General features: G+C 38.5%; 1 non-coding gene across 1 annotated transcript; it reads right to left on the minus strand.

Annotated features, from left to right (window-relative positions):
- Nucleotides 1–3,965: 3,965 nt before the first annotated feature.
- Nucleotides 3,966–4,072, minus strand: LOC126078616 (U6 spliceosomal RNA). The gene has a single exon (XR_007518101.1). It is a non-coding gene; the product is annotated as a U6 spliceosomal RNA (small nuclear RNA).
- Between the last annotated feature and the right edge of the window lie 16,806 nt (nt 4,073–20,878).

Genomic DNA, 20,878 nt, shown 5'->3' on the forward strand with positions numbered 1-20,878 from the left:
GAAACAATTCTGGTGCTGGTCCGATAATAATCCCATATTGGTTAGTGTATTATAGAGGACGAAATTTTCTGACCCATCCACTACAGGGCTCAAGGAGTTTAGAGGGTTTGCTATCCCAGAATTGGTTTTTGGAAGACAAGCTCTACTTGTGGTGGCAAAGTAGACTATTCTCTATGATGTACAGAGACGATCTGTCCACCACCTATTTCATGTGGAAGCCACAACCATCATACAAATACTACTAATTTTCTCCAACCATGGAAAAAAATTGTAAACTGTTATATATAGTAACTAACTTTATCTACTGCCCATAACAATTATATTCATTTCTTGGGCAACTCATGTGTCTTGCTTTGAAAAAGGCTACATATATGGCTATATTGTAAGATTAACTATAATTTCTTTAAAGATACTTATTTGCAAATGGAGCTCCTGGGGGAGTGCAAACAGTTAATATGCTCAGTTGCTAACTGAGGGGTTGGAGGTTCTCGTCTACCCAGAGGTGCCTTAGAAGAAAGACTTGGTGATCTACTTACGAAAATCAGCCATTGAAAACCCAGTGGAGCACAGTTGTACTCTAACACACATGGGGTCACCATAAACAAAAACAACTCTATAGCAACTGGTTTATTTGGAATTACTAGCATAAATTTGATGTCCTGTAGTATTTCTGATAGTAAAAAGAAAAATAGAAGCAAAGAAAGTCTTGTGATATACAGTAACAAAATATTATTTTGCAACGAAGGTGACTTTCAAATTTAGGAATGTGACTATGATGTGTTTAGGAAGCTGCCACCACCTGGGGAGAGATACTTAATGGAGAAAGTTAAACTGATTCATATTTATACACCAGTGATTGACTCGATGGCACTGGGTTTGGGTTTTTTGTTGTTGTTGAGTTGACATGCAATAGAGCAGTTATGTATTCCCAATCCTAGTTAATCCTTGTAACAAAATTATGAGGTAAATATTAAGTCTACTTTACAGATGAGAAAACTGAGGTTCAGAGAGTTGTAATAGCTTTCCCAGGATAAAACAGTCTTGAATGGCAAAGCCGAAATGTAAACTCAGATTTGTATGATACCAATGCCTGAATTCTTAAATCCTGTACTTCACCACTAACTGTGGGCGCTTGCTGGTTGGTTTTGTTACTAATAATGTATTTTGAATTGTCATCTTTTCCTTAAATATTTTATTTCCCTTTCCCTATAATTATATAAACACTTGAGAGAGCTTCTGTTTTTTTTTCTTTTTTACATGGTGGTTGAAAGGGCAGGAGCGATGTTAGGCCAGAGGTGGCTGCAGAGTCCAAATTCGAGCTGAGGGTTTCAGACTCCTTAGACAAGTCTCTGTTCTAGTTTGTTGCATTTCCTTTCTAATTTTTAGTCTTCATTATCATCTCTTGATTTCAACCAGTCTTCTTCACAAATAGAAGACAGTTCTGTGAGAACTAATTTTGTTGATAAAATTTAGGTCAGGAGCCAAGAGGGCAGGTTTGAATCTCAGTTCTATCCCTAACCAGCTAAGTGGCCCAAGACACTTTCCTTAACCACTTTTGATTGCAGTGTTTGACTAAGTGATTTCTATAATTACCTTCAGGTTTAGCTTTTCGAATCAACGTGACAAAGCCCAATCTTCTTTCCACAAGATATTTAAGTGAATTGTTCTTAAATTGTGAAATCTTAATCCACATAAAAATAGTCCTGAAGGAAACCAAGAAATTACCAAGTCCCTTGATTCTTTTCCAACCCATTTTAGAGATTAAAAAAACTGAGGTCCCAGGTAGGATAAAGGATTTTATATTTACCTTTAGATGAACATGGAAAGTTAAAAAGAAAGAAAGAAAACACTACTCATATAGAGGTAAAGCTTGGCTTTTTTATATACTTTTCTTTGTATCCTGTTATCCACAAGTCTAGTCTATTAACTTCTTTGGGCTATTGTGACAAAGTACAATAAAGTGGGTGGCTTATAAGAATAGAAGTTTATTGTCTCACAATGAATTTATTGTTCTAGAAGTTCAAATCAATGTGTCAGTCTTGCTATGCTCCTTCTGAAGTCTCCAGGGGAAGATCCCTTATGTCTCTACCATCTTCTGACAGCCCCAGGTGTTCCTCGACTTGTAGCTGCAGGTTTACAACTTCCTCTGTCTGACTCTGTGTCTCATCTACTCTTTATAAGGTCATCATTCAGGCGGCATAAGGACTCACCCTGCTCCATTATGACTTCAATTAACTAATAATAACTGTCTTAGTCATCTAGTGCTGCTGTAACAGAATTGCTACAAATGGATGGCTTTAACAAAGAGAAATTTATAGGCTATAAGTCCAAATTCAGGGTGTCAGCTCCAAGGGAAGGCTTTCTCTCTCTGTCAGCTCTGGAGGAAGGTCCTTGTCCTCAATCTTGCCCTGACTGAAGAGGTTCTCAGGCACAGGGACCCCGGGTTCAGAGGACACGCTCTGTTCCCGGTGCTGTTTTCTTGGTGCTGTGAGGTCCCCCAACTCTCTCCTTGCCTCCCTTTCCTTTTTATCTCTTAAGAGACAAAAGTTGGTGCAGACCACACCCCAGGCAAACTCCCTTTATATTGGATCAGGAATGTGACCTGGGTAAGGATGTTACAATCCCACCCTAATCCTTTTTGACATAAAATTACAATCACAAAATGGATGACAACCACACAATACTAGAAATCATGGCCCAGCCAAATTGATACACACCTATTTGGGGGGCCATAATTCAATCCATGACAATAACATCTTCAAATTTTCAAACAGGATCAAGTTCACAGGCACCAAGGGTGGTGGTTTTCGTGCGCTGTTGAGTCAATTCTGACTCATAGCGACCCTATAGGACAGAATAGAACTTTCCCTATAGGATTTTTTTAAGCTGTAATATTTATGGAAGGAGCCCTGGTGGCACAGTGGTTAAGTGCTTGGCTGCTAACTGAAAGGTCGGCAGTTCAAACGCACCAGCTGCTCTGCAGGAGGGAGATGTGGCAATCTGCTTCTGTAAAGGGTACAGCACTGGAAACCCTATGGGGCAGTTCTACTCTATCACATAGTGTTGCTGTGAGTCCAAATTAACTCTACAGCAATGGGTAATCTTTACGGAGCAGATCGACAGGTCTTTTCTCCCCCAGAGCTGCTGGTGGGTTTGAACCACTGACCTTTCAGTTAGCAGCCGAGTGCTTTGGCCACTGCACCACCAGGGGCTCCTTTACAAAGAGGTAGGACTTCAATATCTCTTTTCTGGGGATACAATTCAATCCATTACAACTAGTATGTGAAAGAAGGATAGTATCAGGTATAAAGTACACAAACTGCTAAAATTTAATTTTACTTCAAAAAAATTTTCATTGAAAGCATTAAATCACTTTTCTAAAAAAATGACAAGATGTATCATCTGTCGTGGAAGGAAGTGTGTTTTGGTTACCACTTCAGAACTTCTGTTAAGATTGTCCAAGGCATGTGTTATGAGAGGAAGAGGCATTTCCTAGGTCACCGAGCATTTGCCGCTGAACATATGCTATCTCACAATGGCATACATCCCACAGCTTTTTATTACATAGTGATCTGAATATTTTATGGATATTCCGAATGGTGAGATAATTGATGATCGAACACGGGAGAAAAGAGTCGATAGCTTTTTTGCTGATAGCATTTATCAGATTGTCAATTAAATGCTTGTCATGTGGTAAAGGAAAAATATTTATTGCTAAAACAGACACCAAGACAGACCTTCAACCAAAAGTGTGGTATGGACGAGAAGGCGCACAGACTCGCACCTTCTAGAATGACTGGTTGCTCTTTTTTGTTAGCTGAAGGGGACTTCAAAAAAAAAAAAATTTTTTTTTTTTTTTGAAGGGACTATAGGATTTAAATTCAGCAACAAAGACTGGGGTCAGTTATCTTGCTTAAAGTTTATTTATTTATTCCTTTTAAACGGACTTTAATTGAGAGCGAAGTAAAAATATGGAGCGCTTTACAAATTTGCTTGTCATACTTGCGCAAGGGCCACGCTAATCTTCTTTGTATCGTTCCAATTTTAGTATATGTGCTACGGAAGTGAGCACTGCTGAAAGTTTATTGATAAGAGAAGGTATTTGTGTTTGTTCTCCAGGTGTATAAGGCTAATTTGGTAACGGAAATATTAGCTGTCTCAAACCATTTTGGGGAGAAACCAAATCATAAAAAATTTAAAACCTTGAAATATTTATGTGCAATGTATTGAAGAGAAGTATGGACTAATCCAATAAAAGTGGCTTTAATGTGCTTCTCATCTATTTATTTGCTGGAAATTGGATAATTTCCTTGCTACATCCTCCCATAGTGCTCTGTACTTGATCTTTGGTAAGATTCTCAGTTGTCTTGTGATTGCTTACATTTTGGATGTTTCTCTTCAATAGACTTTGAGCTCCATGGGAGCAGGGGTCATGCCTATCTTATTTGTGTCTGCAACTGCCAATGCCAAGCACAGTGTTTCAGTGGCAGGGGGCGGGGAGCAGGAGTCTATATATATGTGTGGACTAAGTGACTGTTGCTGTCATTTGGTGCCCTTGAGTTGGCACTGACTCAAGGTGACCTTATTAATAATAAAACAAAATGTTGCCTGGCCCTGCACCATTCTCACAATCATTGCTATATTTGAGCTCATTGTTGAAGCCACTGTGTCAATCCATCTCATTGAGGGTCTCCCTCTTTTTTGCTGACCCTCTGCTTTACCAAGCATGATGTCTTCCTCCAGCGATTGACCCCTCCTGATGACATGTTCAAAAAAATGAAATGAATTCTCGTCACCCTCACTTCTAAGGAGCACTCTGGCTGTGCTTCTTCCAAGACAGATTTGTTTGTTCTTCTGAAAATCCATGGTATATTTAATATTCTTTGGCAACACCACAATTCAAATGCATCAATTCCTTTTCAGTCCTCATTTTTCATTTTACATCTTTTGTATGCATATGAGCGATTGAAAATACCATGGTTTGGGTCAGGAGTACCTTAGTCATCAAAGTGCCATCTTTGCTTTTTAATACTTTAGAGAGATCTTTTGCAGCTGATTTGCTCAATAAACATGTCGTTTGATTTCTTCACTGCTGCTTCCATGGGCATTGGCTATTGATCCAAGTAGAGTGAAACCCTTGACAACTTCAATTTCTTTGCCATTTATCAATACGTTGTTTATTAGTCTAGTTGTAAAGATTTTCGTTTTCTTTATGTTTAGGCATAACCCATACTGTAACTGCCAGTAAGTGCTTCAAGTTGTCTTCACTTTCAGCAAGCAAGATTGTGCCATCTACATAACTCATGTTAGTGAGTCTTCCTTCAATCCTGATGCTGTGTTCTTCACACAATCCAACTTCGTGGATTATTTGTTCAGCATATGAATTGAATAAATAAGTGAAAGAATACAACTGTACTGTACACCTTTTCCAATTTTAAACCACAGAGTATCCCCTTGTTTTGTTCTAATGACTGTTATTAGACTAATTAATAGATGCCCCAAAGGGAATTTTCAGAGATATAAGAATTTGAATGACAAGGCAGTTAGTTATTTACCATTCACCTTCCACAAAATTCTACATTAAAATCCTCTAAACATAGAACCACCATCTATTATTAGTTTCTTGTACGGTGGTGGCTGTGTTGCTATGATACTAGAATCTATGTCCCCAGTATTTCAAATATCAGCATGATCACCTATGGTGGACAGGTTTCAGCAGAGCTTCCAAACTAAGTAAGACAGACTAGGAAGAAAGGCCTGATGACCTACTTCTGAAAAGTAGTCACTGAATGCCCTATGAATCACAGGAGAATATCATCTGATATAGTGCCTGAAAGATGAGCCTCTAGGTTGGAAGACACTATACAATGGCTGGAACAATGGACCAGCGCATACCAATGATTGTGAAGATGGCATAGGACTAGGCATGATTCAGAATCAACTAGATGACAGCTAACAACCATAACTACAAGAACCATAGAAAGTGGCTGTATTATTTTTTAATGCAACAATGGTAATACTAAATCAAAGGCCTATGAAAAATTATCTTAATCTCTTCAGAGCATATAGGATAATGTTCTGAGAACTCTAAATTATTTTGTAATGTTGTGCCTAGCTAATGTTAAAAATAACTGATAGTAGGCAAAATTTCAGTCAGAAAACTGTCTTTCATGACAATTGACATTGAATTTTTTCTTTTTTTTAAAAACAATTACCTTGACAGTTGTTTTGATACTATTAACGTATCATAATTGTGTTTATGTTTTTTAGTATACCTTTTATTTTAAGACATAGAAATGCTCAATTCGCTAAATTTCAGCATCTGTTGCTCTAATTTCTTTGTATGTACTTGTATTTTAAGAAATTACTTTTTGTTGATATTTTTGCAATTTCTGTGCCCACTCTAGAAAGTCCAATGGCAACTCAAATTTTTATTTCTTCTTTAAAATTACACTTGGCTAAATAAGCTTTTAAAATAATCTACAGATAGAAGTAATCCAATAACGATATCTTGAGACTTAGAAGCTTGGCTGTTCACTTTGGCAGCCTTTCGATCACGTCCTGTGGGGCAAGGCTTTCACCAATGCCTATTATGGTTCTGAGAGCTGCAGCTGTGTTGTGTTTCATACGTCCCAGTCTCCTTACGGAAACCAGATTGAAAGACATTGTCACGATTTCTGGAGCAGCAAATGAGTCACTTAATATTAGAGGGAACGGGTTCCAAGGGACCCACTTTATCCGGTGAAGTCAACTAACAATTTTTAGTTTGCTTTTTATTTCCCAGTTCAAAAACCAAAAACCAAACCCATTGCTATTGAGCGGATTCCAACTCATCTCAACCCTATTGGACAGAGTAGAACTGCCCCGTAAGGTTTCCAAGGCTGTAAATCTTCATGGAAGCAGACTGTCACATCTTTCTCATGAAGAGTGGCTGGTGATTTCCAACTGCTGACCTTTTGTTTAGCAGCTAAGTGGTTAACTAACACTGTGCCACCAGGGCTCCTTTTTCTCAGCTCAAAAACCAAAACCAAACCCACTGTCCTCCAGTCAATTCCGACTCATAGTGACCGCACAGGACAGAGTAGAACTGCCCCATAGTGTTTCCAAGTCTGTAAATCTTGTTAGAGACAGGCTGCCACATCTTTTTCCCTCAGAGCTACTAATGGGTTTGAACTGCTGACCTTTCAGTTACCAGCCAAGTGCTTTAACCACTACGCCACCAGGGCTCCCTTTTTCCCAGCTCACTTACCCTAAATTACAGAGCTTTCATGTCTTTGGCAACTGCTAAAAAAATGACACCAAATCAGGTGGAAGTCATTTAGTCCATACCTTCAATGTGTTTTTACTAACTGTATTGAAAAAAAGACTCAGTATTTTCAATGTTGCGGAGTCCTGGTGGTGCAGTGGTTAAGAGTTCGGCTGCTAACCAAAAGGTCGGCGGTTTCAATCGACCAGCTGTTGCTTGAAAATCCTATGTGGCAGTTCTACTCTGTCCTATAGGGTTGCTTTGAGTCCAACTTGATGGCCACCGGTTTGGTTTTTTTATTCTCAATGTCGTAGTGGTAAATCTTGAATGTAATAGTTCACGTGAATTTTATTATCTGAGAAACTCTTCAATATCCAATATCATTTTCCAGATTTTTTTATCTGTCAGAAACTGACTGTCTTGGCCTCATGCCACATGACCAATTATTCTACCAGATTAAGAGATAAGGAAGAGGGATAGATATATATTTGTTATTATTTTAAGGCCATTATAAAAGTGACTGAAAATGAAATTAAAAACTGGCTTTTTAAATCATTATAGCATTACAATTGTTCTATGACTTAATAAATGTTTAGTGAATACTGTGCCAGCACCATTCTCATTTACTTTTTTTTGGCTTTAATCGTTTTTTTTTTAATTGTATTTTAGGTGAAGGTTTACACAACTAGTTTCTCATTAAAGATTTAGTAAGCATATTATTTTATGACATTGGTTAACAACCCCACAACATGTCAACACTCTCTCTTCATGACCTTGAGTTCCCTATTACCAGCTTTCCTATCCCCTCCTGCCTTCTAGTCCTTGCCTCAGGGCTGGTGTGCCCCTTTAGTCTCGTTTTGTTTTATGGGTCTGTCCACTCTTTGGCTGAAGGATGAACCCCAGGAGTGACTTCATTTCTGAGCTGTAAGGGTGCCGGGGGCCATACTCTCAGAGTTTCTCCAGTATCTGTCAGACCAGCAAGTCTGGCCTTTCTTTTTTTAATTTTTATTGTGCTTTAAGTGAAAGTTTACAAATCAAGTCAGACCCTCGTATAAAAATTTATAAACCCCTTTTTTTTATATAGTCCTAATTGCTCTCCCGCTAATGAGACAACACATTCCTTCCCTCCGCTCTATCTTTTTGTGTCCATTCAGCCAACTTCTGACCCCCTCTACCCTCTCATTTTCCCTTCAGACAGGGAATGCCAACATAGTCTCCTGTGACTACTTGATCCGAGAAGCTCATTCTTCACCAGTATCATTTTCTATCCCATAGTCCAGTCCAATCCCTGTCTGAAGAGTTGGCTTTGGCTATGGTGCCTGTCTTGGGCTAACAGAAGGTCTGGGGACTATGACCTCTGGAATCATTCTAGTCTCAGTCAGACCATTAAGTCTGGTCTCATTATGAGAATTTGGGGTCTGCATCCCATTGCTCTCCTGCTCCCTCAGGGGTTCTCTGTTGTGTTCCCTGTTAGGACAGTCATCTGTTGTAGCTGGGAACCATCTAGTTCTTCTGGCCTCAGGCTAATGTAGTCTTTTGCTTTATGTGGCCCTTTCTTCCTCTTGGGCTCATAATTACCTTGTGTCTTTGGCATTCTTCATTCTCCTTTGCTCCACGTGGGTTGAGACCAACTGATGCATATTAGATGGCCACTTGCTACTGTTTAAGACCCCAGATGCCACTGTCCCAAGTGGGATGCAGAATGTTTTCTTAATAGATTTTATTATGCCAATTGACTTAGATGTCCCCTGAAACCATGGTCTCCAAACCCCTACCCCTGCTACGCTGGCCTTCAAAGCATTCAGTTTATTCAGGAAACTTCTTTGCATTTGGTTTAGTCCAGTTGTGCTGACCTCACCTGTGTTGTGTGTTGTCTTTCCCTTCACCTAAAATAGCTCTTATCTACCATCTAATAAGTGAAAAACCCTTCTCCCTCCTTCCCTCCCTCCCTCCCTTGTCTCATAACCATCAAAGAATAGTCTCTTCTCTGTTTAAACTATTTCTCAAGTTCTTGTAATAATGGTCTTATACAATATTTGTCCTTTTGCAACAGACTAATTTCACTCAGCATAATGCCTTCCAGATTCCTCCATGTTATGAAATGTTTCACGGATTCATCATTGTTCTTTATTGATGCATAATATTCCATTGTGTGAATGTACCATGATTTATTTACCCATTCATCTGTTGATGGGCAACTTGGTTGCTTCCATCTTTTTGTTGTTGTAAACAGTGCTGCAATGAACATGGGTGTGCATATATCTGTTCGTGTAAAGGCTCTTATTTCTCTAGGATATATTCCAAGGAGTGGGATTGCGGGATTGTATGGTAGTTCTATTTCTAGTTTTTTAAGGAAGTGCCAAATCGATTTCCAAAGTGGTTGTACCATTTTAAATTCCCACCAGCAGGGTATAAATGTGCCAGTCTCTCCACAACCTCTCCAATATTTATTATTTTGTGTTTTTTTGGATTAATGCCAGCCTTGTTGGAGTGAGATGGAATCTCATTGTAGTTTTGATTTTCATTTCTCTAATGGCTAATGATTGTGAGCATTTCCTCATGTATCTGTTAGCTACCTGAATGTCTTCTTTAGTGAAGTGCCTGTTCATATCCTTTGTGCATTTTTTAATTTTTTTTTTTTTTTGTCTTTTTGTACTTGAGTTTTTGCAGTATCATGTAGATTTTAGAGATCAGGCACTTATTAGAAATGTAGGTAGTCTTTTTACTCTTTTGGTGAATTTTCTGGGTGAGCATAGGTGTTTGATTTTTAAGAGCTCCCAGTTATCTGGTTTCTCTTCTGTATTGTTAGTAATGTTTTGTGTACTGTTTACACCATGTATTAGGGCTCCTAGCATTGTCCCTATTTTTTCTTCCATGATCTTTATCGTTTTAGATTTTATATTTAGGTCTTCGATCCATTTTGAGTTTGTTTTTGTGCATGGAGTGAGGTATGGGTCTTGTTTCATTTTTTTGCAGATGGATATCCAGTTATGCCAGCACCATTTGTTAAAATGACTGTCTTTTCCCCTATTTAACTGATTTTGGCCTTTGTCAAATATCAGCTGCTCATATGTGGATAGATTTATGTCTGGATTCTCAGTTCTGTTCCATTGGTGTATGTATCTGTTGTTGTACCAGTACCACGCTTTTTTGACTACTGTGGTGGTATAATAGGCTCTAAAATCAAATAGAGTAAGGCCTCCCACTTTGTTCTTCTTTTTCAGTAATGCTTTACATATCCAGGGCCTCTTCCTCTTTCATATGAAGTTGGTGATTTGTTTCTCCATCTCATTAAAAAATTTCTTTGGAATTTGGATCGGAATTGCATTGTATCTATAGATGGCTTTTGGTAGAATAGACATTTTTACAAAGTTAAGTCTTCCTATCCCTGAGCGAGGTATGTTTTTCCACTTATGTAGTTCTCTTTTGGTTTCTTGCAGTAGTGTCTTATAGTTTTCTATGTATATAGGTCTTTTACATCTCTAGTAAGATGTATTCCTAAGTATTTTATCTTCTTGGGGGCTACTGTAAATGGTATTGATTTGGTGATTTCCTCTTCGATGTTCTTTTGTTGGTGTAGAGGAATCCAAATGATTTTGTTTTTTTATCTCGTATCAAGATAGTCTGCTGAACTATTAGTTTCAGTTAGTTTTCTTTAGGGTTTTCTGTGTATAAGATCATGTCATCTGCAAATAGAGATACTTTGACCTCTTCCTTACCAATCGGGATGCCCTTTATTTCTTTATCTAGCCTAATTGCTCTGGCTAGGACCTCCAGCACAATGTTGAATAAGAGTGGTGATAAAGGGCATCCTTGTCTGGTTCTCAATCTCAAGGGGAATGCTTTCAGGCTCTCTCCATTTACGACGATGTTGGCTGTTGGCTTTGTATAAATGCCCTTTATTATGTTGAATTTTCCTTCTATTCCTATTTTGCTGAGAGTTTTTATCATGAATGTGTGTTGGACTTTGTCAAGTGCCTTTTCTGTATCGATTGATAAAATCATGTGGTTCTTGTCTTTTGTTTTATTTATATGATAGATTATATTATTTGTTTTTTCAGTGTTGAACCATCCCTGCATACCTTGTATGAAACTCACTTGGTCATGGTGAATTATTTTTTTAATATGTTGTTGAATTCTATTGGCCAGAATTTTCTTGAAGATTCTTGCATCTAAGTTCATGAGGGATATACGTCTGTAATTTTCTTTTTTTCTTTTTTTTTTGGAGGGGGGTATCTTTACCTGGTTCTGGTATCAGGTGTATGCTGGCTTCATAGAATGAGTTTGGGAGTATTCCATCTTTTTCAATGTTCTGAAATACCTTTAGTAGTAGTGGTGTTAATTCTTCTCTGAAAGTTTGGTAGAATTCTGCAGTGAAGCCATCTGGGCCAAGGCTTTTTTTGTCGGGAGCTTTTTGATTACCTTTTCAATCTCTTCTTTTGTTACGCGTCTATTTAGTTGTTCTACCTCTGTTTGTATTAGTTTAGGTAGGTAGTGTGTTTCTAGGAATTCATCCATTTCTTCTAGGTTTTCAAATTTGTTACAGTACAATTTTTCATAGTAATCTGATATGATTCTTTTAATTTCAGTTCGGTCTGTTGTGATATTGCCCGTCTCATTTCTTACTCAGGTTATTTGCTTCCTTTCTTGTTTTTCTTTTGTCAGTTTGGCCAGTGGTTTATCAATTTTGTTAATTTTTTCAAAGAACCAGCTTTTGGCCTTGTTCACTCCTTCAATTGTTTTTCTGTTTCATTTAGTTCTGCTCTAGTTTTTATTATTTCCTTTCTTCTAGTGCCTGAAGGTTTCTTTTGTTGCTCTTTCTATTTGTTCATGTTGCAGGGCTAAATTCTTTGATTTTGTCCCTTTCCAACGGCACTGGCTGGGCTTCTTTTTGTATATGTGCATTTATTGATATAAATTGACCTCTGAGCACTGCTTTCGTTGTGTCCCAAATGTTCTGATATTTTCATTCTCATTGAATTCTATGAATTTCTTTATTCCATCCTTAATGTCTTCTATAACCCAGTCTTTTTTGAGCAGGGTATTTTTCAGTTTCCAAGTGTCTGATTTCTTTCCCCTGCTTTTTCTGCTTTTGATTTCTACTTTTATGGCCTTATGATCAGAGAGGATGCTTTGTAATATTTCGAAGTTTTGGATTCTGCTAAGGCTTGCTTTATGACCTAATATGTGGTCTTTTCTATAGAATGTTCCATGTTCAGTAGAAAAGAAAGTATACTTGGCTGCTGTTAGATAAGTGTTCCGTATATGTCTATAAGGTCGAGTTTGTTGATTGTGGCATTTAGATCTTCCATATCTGTATTGAACTTGCTGGATGTCCTGTCCTTCACTGAAAGTGGTGTGTTGAAGTCTCCTACTATAATTGTGGAGCTGTCTATCTCACTTTTCAATGCTGTTTAAGCTTGTTTTATGTATCTTGCAGCCCTGTCATTGGGTGCATAAATATTTAATATGGTTATATCCTCCTGGTATATTGCCCTTTAATCATTATATAGTGTCCTTCCTTACTCTTTGTGGTGGATTTAACTTTAAAGTCTATTTTGTCAGAAATTAATATTGCCACTCCTGCTCTTTTTTGATTATTGTTTGCTTGATATATTTTTTTCCATCCTTTGAGTTTTAGTTTGTGTCTCTAAGTCTAAGGTGTGTCTCCTGTAGGCAGCATACACACGGATCGTGTTTTTTTAATGCATTCTGCCACTCTCTGTTGCTTTATTGGTGCATTTAGTCCATTAACATTCAGCATAATTATGGATAGGTATGATTTTAGTGCTATCATTTTGATGTCTTTTTTGTGTGTGTTGTTGACAGTTTCTTTTTCCCACTTAATTTTTTGTGCTGAGTAGTTTATATATGGTCTTTTCCTCTTCTTCATTGTCTTTTATTTTGTTTCTGCTGAGTCTCTATTTTTTTCTTGTATTTTATTTTGATGAGTGGGATTTTTAGTCTCCTTTGTGGTTACCTTAATATTTACCCCTATTTTTCTAACTTTAAACCTAACTTTTATTTCTTTATATCTCCCTGTCTTCCTCTCCATATGAAAGATCTGTGACTACATTTCTTAGTCCCTCTTTATTTTTTTTTCTTTATTATTTTAATGTTGTCTACTTTTACCTAATGACATCACTGTTTCCCTGTTTTGACTGTTTTTCTATCTTTATTTATTTTTGTGTTAACATCTGATTGCTCTGTCCAGTGTTCTAGTCTTGGGTTGATACCTGATATTATTGATTTTCTAACCAAAGAACTCCCTTTAGTATTTCTTGTAGTTTTGGTTTGGTTTTTACAAATTCCCTAAACTTCTGTTTATCTGGAAATGTCCTAATTTCACCTTCATATTTGAGAGACAGTTTTGCTGGATATATGATTCTTGGCTGGCAATTTTTTTCCTTCAATTTTTTATATAAGTCATTCCGTTCCCTTCTTACCTGCATGGTTTCTGCCACGTAGTCTGCACTTATTCTTAGTGACTTTCCTTTGTAGGTGACTTTTCGTTTATCCCTAGCTGCTCTTAAAATTTTCTCTTTGTCTTTGGTTTTGGCAAGTTTGATTATAATACGTCTTGGTGACTTTCTTTTAAAATCTTCCTCATGTGGTGTTCAGTGAGCATCTCGAATTGATATTTTCTAAACTTTCACGATAACACGGAAGTTTTCTGCCAGCAAATCTTCAACAATTCTCTCCGTATTTTCTGTTATCCCTCCCTGTTCTGGCACTCCAATCACTCATAGGTTATTTCTCTTGATAGAGTCCTATGTGATTCTGAATGTTTCTTCATTTTTTAAATTCTTGTATCTGATATTTCTTCAGATATAATGGTGCCAAGTCTTTTATCTTCAAGAACACCAATTCTGCCTTCTACTTGCTCGATTCTGCTGTTAACTTTCTATTGAGTTGTCTAATTCTGTAATTTTATTGTTAATCTTCTAAATTTCTGATTGCTGTCTCTCTATGGATTCTTGCAGCTTATTAAATTTTTCCTTGTGTTCTTGAATAACCTTTTTAATTTCTTCAACTGTTTGATCTGTGTGTTCCTTGGCTTGTTCTGCATATTGTCTGATCTCCTTCCTGATGTCTTGAAGAGTTTTGTATATTAATCTTTTGAATTCTGCCTCTGGTGATTCCAGAAAGGCACCTTCATCCAGAAGATCCTTTGATTCTCTGTTTTGAGAGCTTGTTGAAGTGATCATGGTCTTTTTCTTTATGTGGTTTGATATTGACTGTTGTCTCCGAGGCATCTATAAGTTATTGTATTAGTTTATTTTATGTTGGCTTATTGTATCCATTTTTCTTCCTTTGTTTTGTTTTGATATGCCAAGTGGGTTTGCTTGAGTGAGCTAGCTTGACCATTTTCTCCTTTGAAGCTCTGACGTCCTGCTGCCAGATGGCTAGAGCTGTTATCAGGTACTTGAGCGTATGAGTCCATTCACTTTTCTTGTGTGAATTCAGCTCAGGTGTTCAGGTAGCTGGTCATCAAGTGTGTGCTACAGGCTCTGTCCTACAGTCTTAGAGGGGCAGGGGTGTTTGGTGTAGGCACCAGTGTCTGGTTGCAGCAGGGGGTCACACTCTGAACAAGGCAGGGGGTTGAGAACTGTCCCCTGAGTGCCTCTGAGGAAAGCATGTCCCTGTTCCCTATGGCATACAGGAGGGTGGATTCTGCAGATGGACCATGGGCACCCATTGCTTTTGGTTGTAAGGACTGGGAGATACCAGTTATCCTTAGGCCCCTGTCACAGGTGGTTGGGTGGCCTGAGTGGAGCCACCAGTCCTTAGGCCCCTCATGTGGGTAGGTGCAGGACCCTGTTTAATAGGCAAAGTGGAGTCAAATATCGAACATCCACCTCTCCATGGCACTGCTTAAATAGTTGCAGTCTGCCAGCTAGGGCCTATTCTCCTGAAATATGCCCACACAGGTCCATGCAGTGGAGAAAGGTATTCAAAGTCCATGGACCGTTTATGCCTGGACAGAAGCCGCTTCTCTCCTGAGCTCCCCAGGTTAGTGGAGCTGGCAAATTTTCTTTTTCCCCCTGTTATGAATTTATTCCTTATCCAAGTCCAAGAGCATGACTCAGGGCACTCAAATGGGCCTATCTTAGGCCCAAGGAAATCAATAGCCACTGAAGCTGACTTGGGGTGGAGGGGGAGCATGCAGTAAAATATATGCAAGTACTTAGCTTTCGCCAAGACTGCCGTTTTTCTCTGGTTCTGGGGGTGTGAGTAGGCTGTACAGCTGGCTGTTTCTCCCTGAAGAAACTGCAGCTGAATGCTACCACCAGCCCACAGCAGCCACTCCTGGGAGTGGTGCCTGAGGGATCCCAGCAATTCAGGTCCAGCAACTCCTCTCCACTTCTGAACCGTCCTTCTCTCCCCCTGCCACTCAGTCCATTTTCAAACTTTGCCTTTGATGTTCAGGGCTCCTAGCTTGTCATAAAAATAATCGTTTTGCTTGAGTTTTTGGGTCTTTGTTATAAGAGGGATTGCCAGAAGCATCTGGCTATTCCTGCATCTTGGCCCCACCTCCATGTCTTTCTTTTCGAGTTAGAATTTTGTTCTACTTTTTTTCTCCAGCTCTGTCTGGGACTCTCTATTTTAACCCCTTCATCTGTAATATTGGTCTGTAATTTTCTTTTTTTGTGGTGTCTTTTTTTGCCTGGTTTTGGTATCAGCGCGATGCTGGCTTCATAAAATGAATTTGGAAATATCGCTTCCTTTTCTATGTTCTGAAATAATATGAGTGGTACTGGTGTAAGCTCTTCTCTGAATGTTTTGTAGAATTCTCCAGTAAAGCCAACTGGGCCAGGGCTTTTTTTGTTAGGATTTCTTTTTTATTACCTTTTTAATCTCTTTCCTTTTAATGGGTCTGTTCAGATTTTCAGCACCCTTTTGTGTTCATTTGGCTAGGTTTCCTTTAGGTTTTCATATTTATTGAAATATAGTTTTTCATAATATTCTGTTTTGATCCTTTTTATTTCAGTTGGATCTTTTGTAATGTCCTCCCATTTCATTTCTTATTTGGGTTATTTGCATCCTTTCCTGTTTTTCTTTTGTCAACTTTGTCAGTGGTTTGTCAATTTCGTTGATCCTCTCAAAGAACAAACTTTTGATTTTGTTGATTCTTTTTATTGTTTTTCTATTCCCTATTTCATTTATTTCTGCTCTGATCTTTATTGTTTCCTTCCTTTTGGTGGCTGTGGGCTCCTTTTGCTGTTCTCTATTTGTTCAAGATGTGATAGGCAATGTTTTGATTTTGTCTCTTTCTCTTTTTTTTTTAAATTAATTTTTATTAAGCTTCAAGTGAACATTTACCATTCCAATCAGTCTGTCACATGTAGGTTTACATTCATCTTACTCCCTTCTCCCACTTGCTCTCCCCCTATTGAGTCAGCCCTTTCAGTCTCTTGTTTCTTGCCAATTTTGCCATCTTCCCTCTCTCTCTATCCTCCCATCCCCCCTCCAGTCAAGAGTTGCCAACACACTCTCCAGTGTCCACCTGATTTAATTAGCTCACTCTTCATCAGCATCTCTCTCCCCCCCACTGACCAGTCCTTTTCATGCCTGATGAGTTGTCTTCGGGGATGGTTCCTGTCCTGTGCCATCAGAAGTTCTGGGGAGCATTGTCTCTGGGATTCCTCTAGTCACAGTCATACCATTAGGTATGGTCTTTTTATGAGAATTTGGGGTCTGTATCCCATTGGTCTCCTGCTCCTTCAGGAGTTGTCTGTTGTGCTCCCTGACAGGGCAGACATTGATTGTGGCCGGGCACCAACTAGTTCTTCTGGTCTCAGGATACTGTAGGTCTCTGGTTCATGTGGCCCTTTCTGTCTCTTGGGTTCTTAGTTGTCGTGTGACCTTGGTGTTCTTCCTTTGCCTTTGCTCCAGGTGGGTTGAGACCAATTGATGTATCTTAGATGGTCGCTTGTTGGCTTTTAGGACCCCAGGTGCCACAATTCAAAGTGGGATGCAGAATGTTTTCATAATAGAATTATTTTGCCCATTGACTTAGAAGTCCCCTCAAACCATGTTCCCCAGACCCCAGCCCCTGCTCCGCTGACCTTTGAAGCTTTCATTTTATCCCAGAAACCTCTTTTCTTTCTCCTTTTTAATGTTCGCATCTATTGCTATGAACTGGCCTCTGAGTCCCAAAAGTTTTGGTATATTGTGCTTTTGTTCTCATTTGATTCTAGTAAATTTTGATTCCATCTCTGATTTCTTCTATTACCCAGTGGTTTTTAGTAGGGTGTTACTCAGTTTCCATGTAATTGATTTTTTTTCCTTACTCTTCCTGTTGTTAATTCCTACTTTGTTGGCATTGTGGTCAGAGAAGATACTTTGTGTTATTTTAGTGTTTTGAATTTTATTGAGGGTTGCTCTGTGGCCTAAGATGTGGTCTATTCTTGAGAATGTTCCATATGTGTTGGAAAAGAATGTGTGCTTCGCAGCTGTTGGGTAGAGTGTTCTATATATGCCTATGAGGTCAAGTCATTGATTGGGCCCTTTATGTCTTCTGTATCTTTGTTGAGCTTCTTTCTAGATGTTCTGTCTTTTACTGAGAGTGGTGTGTTGAAGTCTCTTACTATTATTGTGGAACTGTTGATTTCCTTTTCACAGCTCTTAGTTTGTTTTATGTATTTTGGAGCCCTATCATTGGGTGTGTAGATGTTTATTATGGCTAAGTCTTCATGACAGATGATCCCTTTAATCATTATATAGTGCTCTTCTTTGTCTTTTATGGTGGATTTTGTTTTAAATTTTTTTTTTTTTTAAATCTGAGATTAGTATTGCCACCCCTGCTCTTTTTTGGTAGGTATTTGCTTGATATGTTTTTCTCCCCATCCTTTGATTTTTCATAAATGTACATCTTTGTTTCCAAGGTGTGTCTCTTGTAGACAGTATATTGATGGATCCTGTTTTTTTTTTTTTTATTCATTCTGTCAATCTGTGTCTCTTTATGGGTGCATTTAGGCCATTTACCTTCAGCATAATTATTGCTAGGTGTGAGTTTATTGCTGTCATTTTGTAGTGCTTTTTTTCGTGGTGCTAACATTTTCTTTGTTCCGCTTGATCTCCTGTGCTGAGTTCCTTTTATTTGTGGATTTCTTTTTCATTTCTTTCATTTTTGTAGGTTTTGTTTTTATTGAGACTTTATGTTTTTCTTCTTTATTTTGATGAGTAGGTTTGTTAAATTTCTTTGTGAATACCTTGAAATTCACCCTTATCTTCCTCAGTTTGAACCAGTCTATTATTACTTGGTATTGCCTTGCCTTCATCTCCATTAGAAAGTTGTGTATCTGCACTGTTTATTCCCTCTTCTTTGTTCTGACATTGTCATCTACTGATTAACCTATCTGGTTCCCTGTTGCAATTCTTTTGATTTTGGATAGTCCTGGAGAGCTCATTTCCTAGGTTGGTATCTGGCTGGTATAATCTTACATCGTAGATTCAGGTTGTGGTCTGATGTTGTTTGTTCTCAGACTGAAGGGCTCCTTTTAATAATTCTTGTAAGTTTGGTTTGGTTCTTACACATTTCCTTAATTTTTGTTTATTTGGAAATGTCCTAATTTCACCATCATATTTCAACAAGTGTTTTGCAGGATATATTATTCTTGGCTGGCAATTTTTTTCTTTCAAGGTTTTATATATGTCATTCTATTGTCTTCTTGCCTGCACGGTTTCTGCTGAGTACTCAGAGCTTGGTCTTATTGTTTCTCTTCTGTATGTGACTTTTTGTTTTTCTCAAGCTGGTCGCAGGATTTTTTTCTTTGTCTTTGGTTTTAGTGAGTGTGAATATGATCTGCCTTGGTGATTTTCTTTTGGTGTCTATCCTATGTGGGGTTCATTGAGTTTCTTGGATGGTCAGCTTTTCATCTTTCATGATATTAGGGAAGCTTTCTGTCAGCAATTCTTCAATGATCCTTTCTCTGTTTTCTGTTTTCTCTCCCTGTTCTGGAACTCTGATCACTCACAATTTTTTGCTTTTGATTGTATCCCACATAACTCTCAGGGTTTCTTCATTCTTTTTTCTGATTTTTCCTCAAACAGAGTTGTATCCAAGCATTTGTCTTCAATTTCACTGATTCTATCTTCCACCATTTCAAACCTGCTCCTTAGCCCTTCTATGGCACTGTCCATTTCTGAACTCTTGTTGTTTATCTTTTGAATTTCTAATTGTTGTTTTTGTATGATTTCTAGTTGTGAATTTATTTGGGCATTTTTTTTCCTGTATTATTTGCCTGAATTCTTAATTTTTTTTTTGTCTATTTTTTCCTCATTTTTTCTGCTTTTTGCTTCAACTCTTGTATAACTCTGAATATTAGAGATTTGAATTCCCTGTTAGGTAGTTCTAGTGTCTTTTTTCCACTGGAAAGTCATCTGGGGTTTTATTTTGGACATCTACTGGAACCATCCTGTCCTTTTTTTGTTTTGTTTTATATGTTTTGATACTGTGTCCTGTCTTGGGACATTCAGTAGTTATTTTCTTCATTTATTAATTGTACATATGTTCACTTCATCCTTTTTTTTTTGTTTGTTTTATTTGGTTATGTCTGAGCAGGTGGGCTGTGCATTCTTTGTTGTTTGCTTGTCTGTGGTCATGATATTTTTCACCTCCTTGTTCAGTGAGAGCCAGTCACTCAGCTATGTTGCAGCAGGGCAGATCCTCCTGAAGGGAAGGGGCTGGGATGGGTTGTTTGTGGCATGCAATAGGACCAACAGGGCAGGCTGGGAATCAGTGCTGGGCAGGTTCCAGTTGGTCATGCCTCTGCCGCTTGGGAGTGTGATGTTCAGCACATGGTGCAGGTAGGCAGGAAGGAGGGGGAGGTTCTGATGTGTGGAGATAATATGGGTAGGAGAAGAGGAGAGAGAAACAGGAGCCAAAAACAAACAAAAAGAATGCTAAGGGACCTTTCCATTGGAATGGAGAGATAAGCAGCTGAGAAACAGAAAAACAAAAAAGGAAGAAAAATAAAAAGGGAAAAAGAAAGGAAAAAAAGTAGTAAAAATTTGGGAGGGGGAGAAAGGAAAAAAAAAAAAAGAAAAGACCCCTTGGGTCCCACCGGAGCAGCTGCAAAGACCGATGAAGTGGCTCCCAAGGTGTGCAGTATAGTCTGGCTATAAGTGGTATAGATGTCACACAGTGCCAGAAACTCAGGAGACAGGAAAAGAAGGTAAGTATAGAGAGAGGAGAACTGAGAAATGAAGAAAAGCAGAAAAGAAAAAAAAAAAAAAAAAGAGGAAAGAAAGAAAAAAAATGCCTACAGGGGCTGCTCAGACTAGGGAAGTGGCTCCTAAGCCATACAGTGCAGCCTGGCTAGAAGGGGCTCCCAAGCCATGAAAATAAAAAGAAAACAAACAAACAAAACAGAATAAAACAAAACAAAGCAAAAAAAAAGTCCCAGGGACACCACCATCGTGGTGTCATGGGCTGGGGAAGTGGTTCCCCAGTCATGTGGCGCTTCACAGCCTTTCAAGAAGAACCAAAGATGGCACACCGAGCCAGGTGTTTGAGAGAAAGGGGAGGGGGGTGGGAGGCACAGAAGAAACCAAAAGAAACGGATAAAAGCAACTCCAACCACAGAAAAATGGCACTCAGGGAGCCAGCCAGTGTGGGCGGGGTGA

The sequence above is a fragment of the Elephas maximus genome, chromosome 6 (assembly GCF_024166365.1).
Source record: "Elephas maximus indicus isolate mEleMax1 chromosome 6, mEleMax1 primary haplotype, whole genome shotgun sequence".
Lineage (NCBI taxonomy): Eukaryota > Metazoa > Chordata > Mammalia > Proboscidea > Elephantidae > Elephas > Elephas maximus.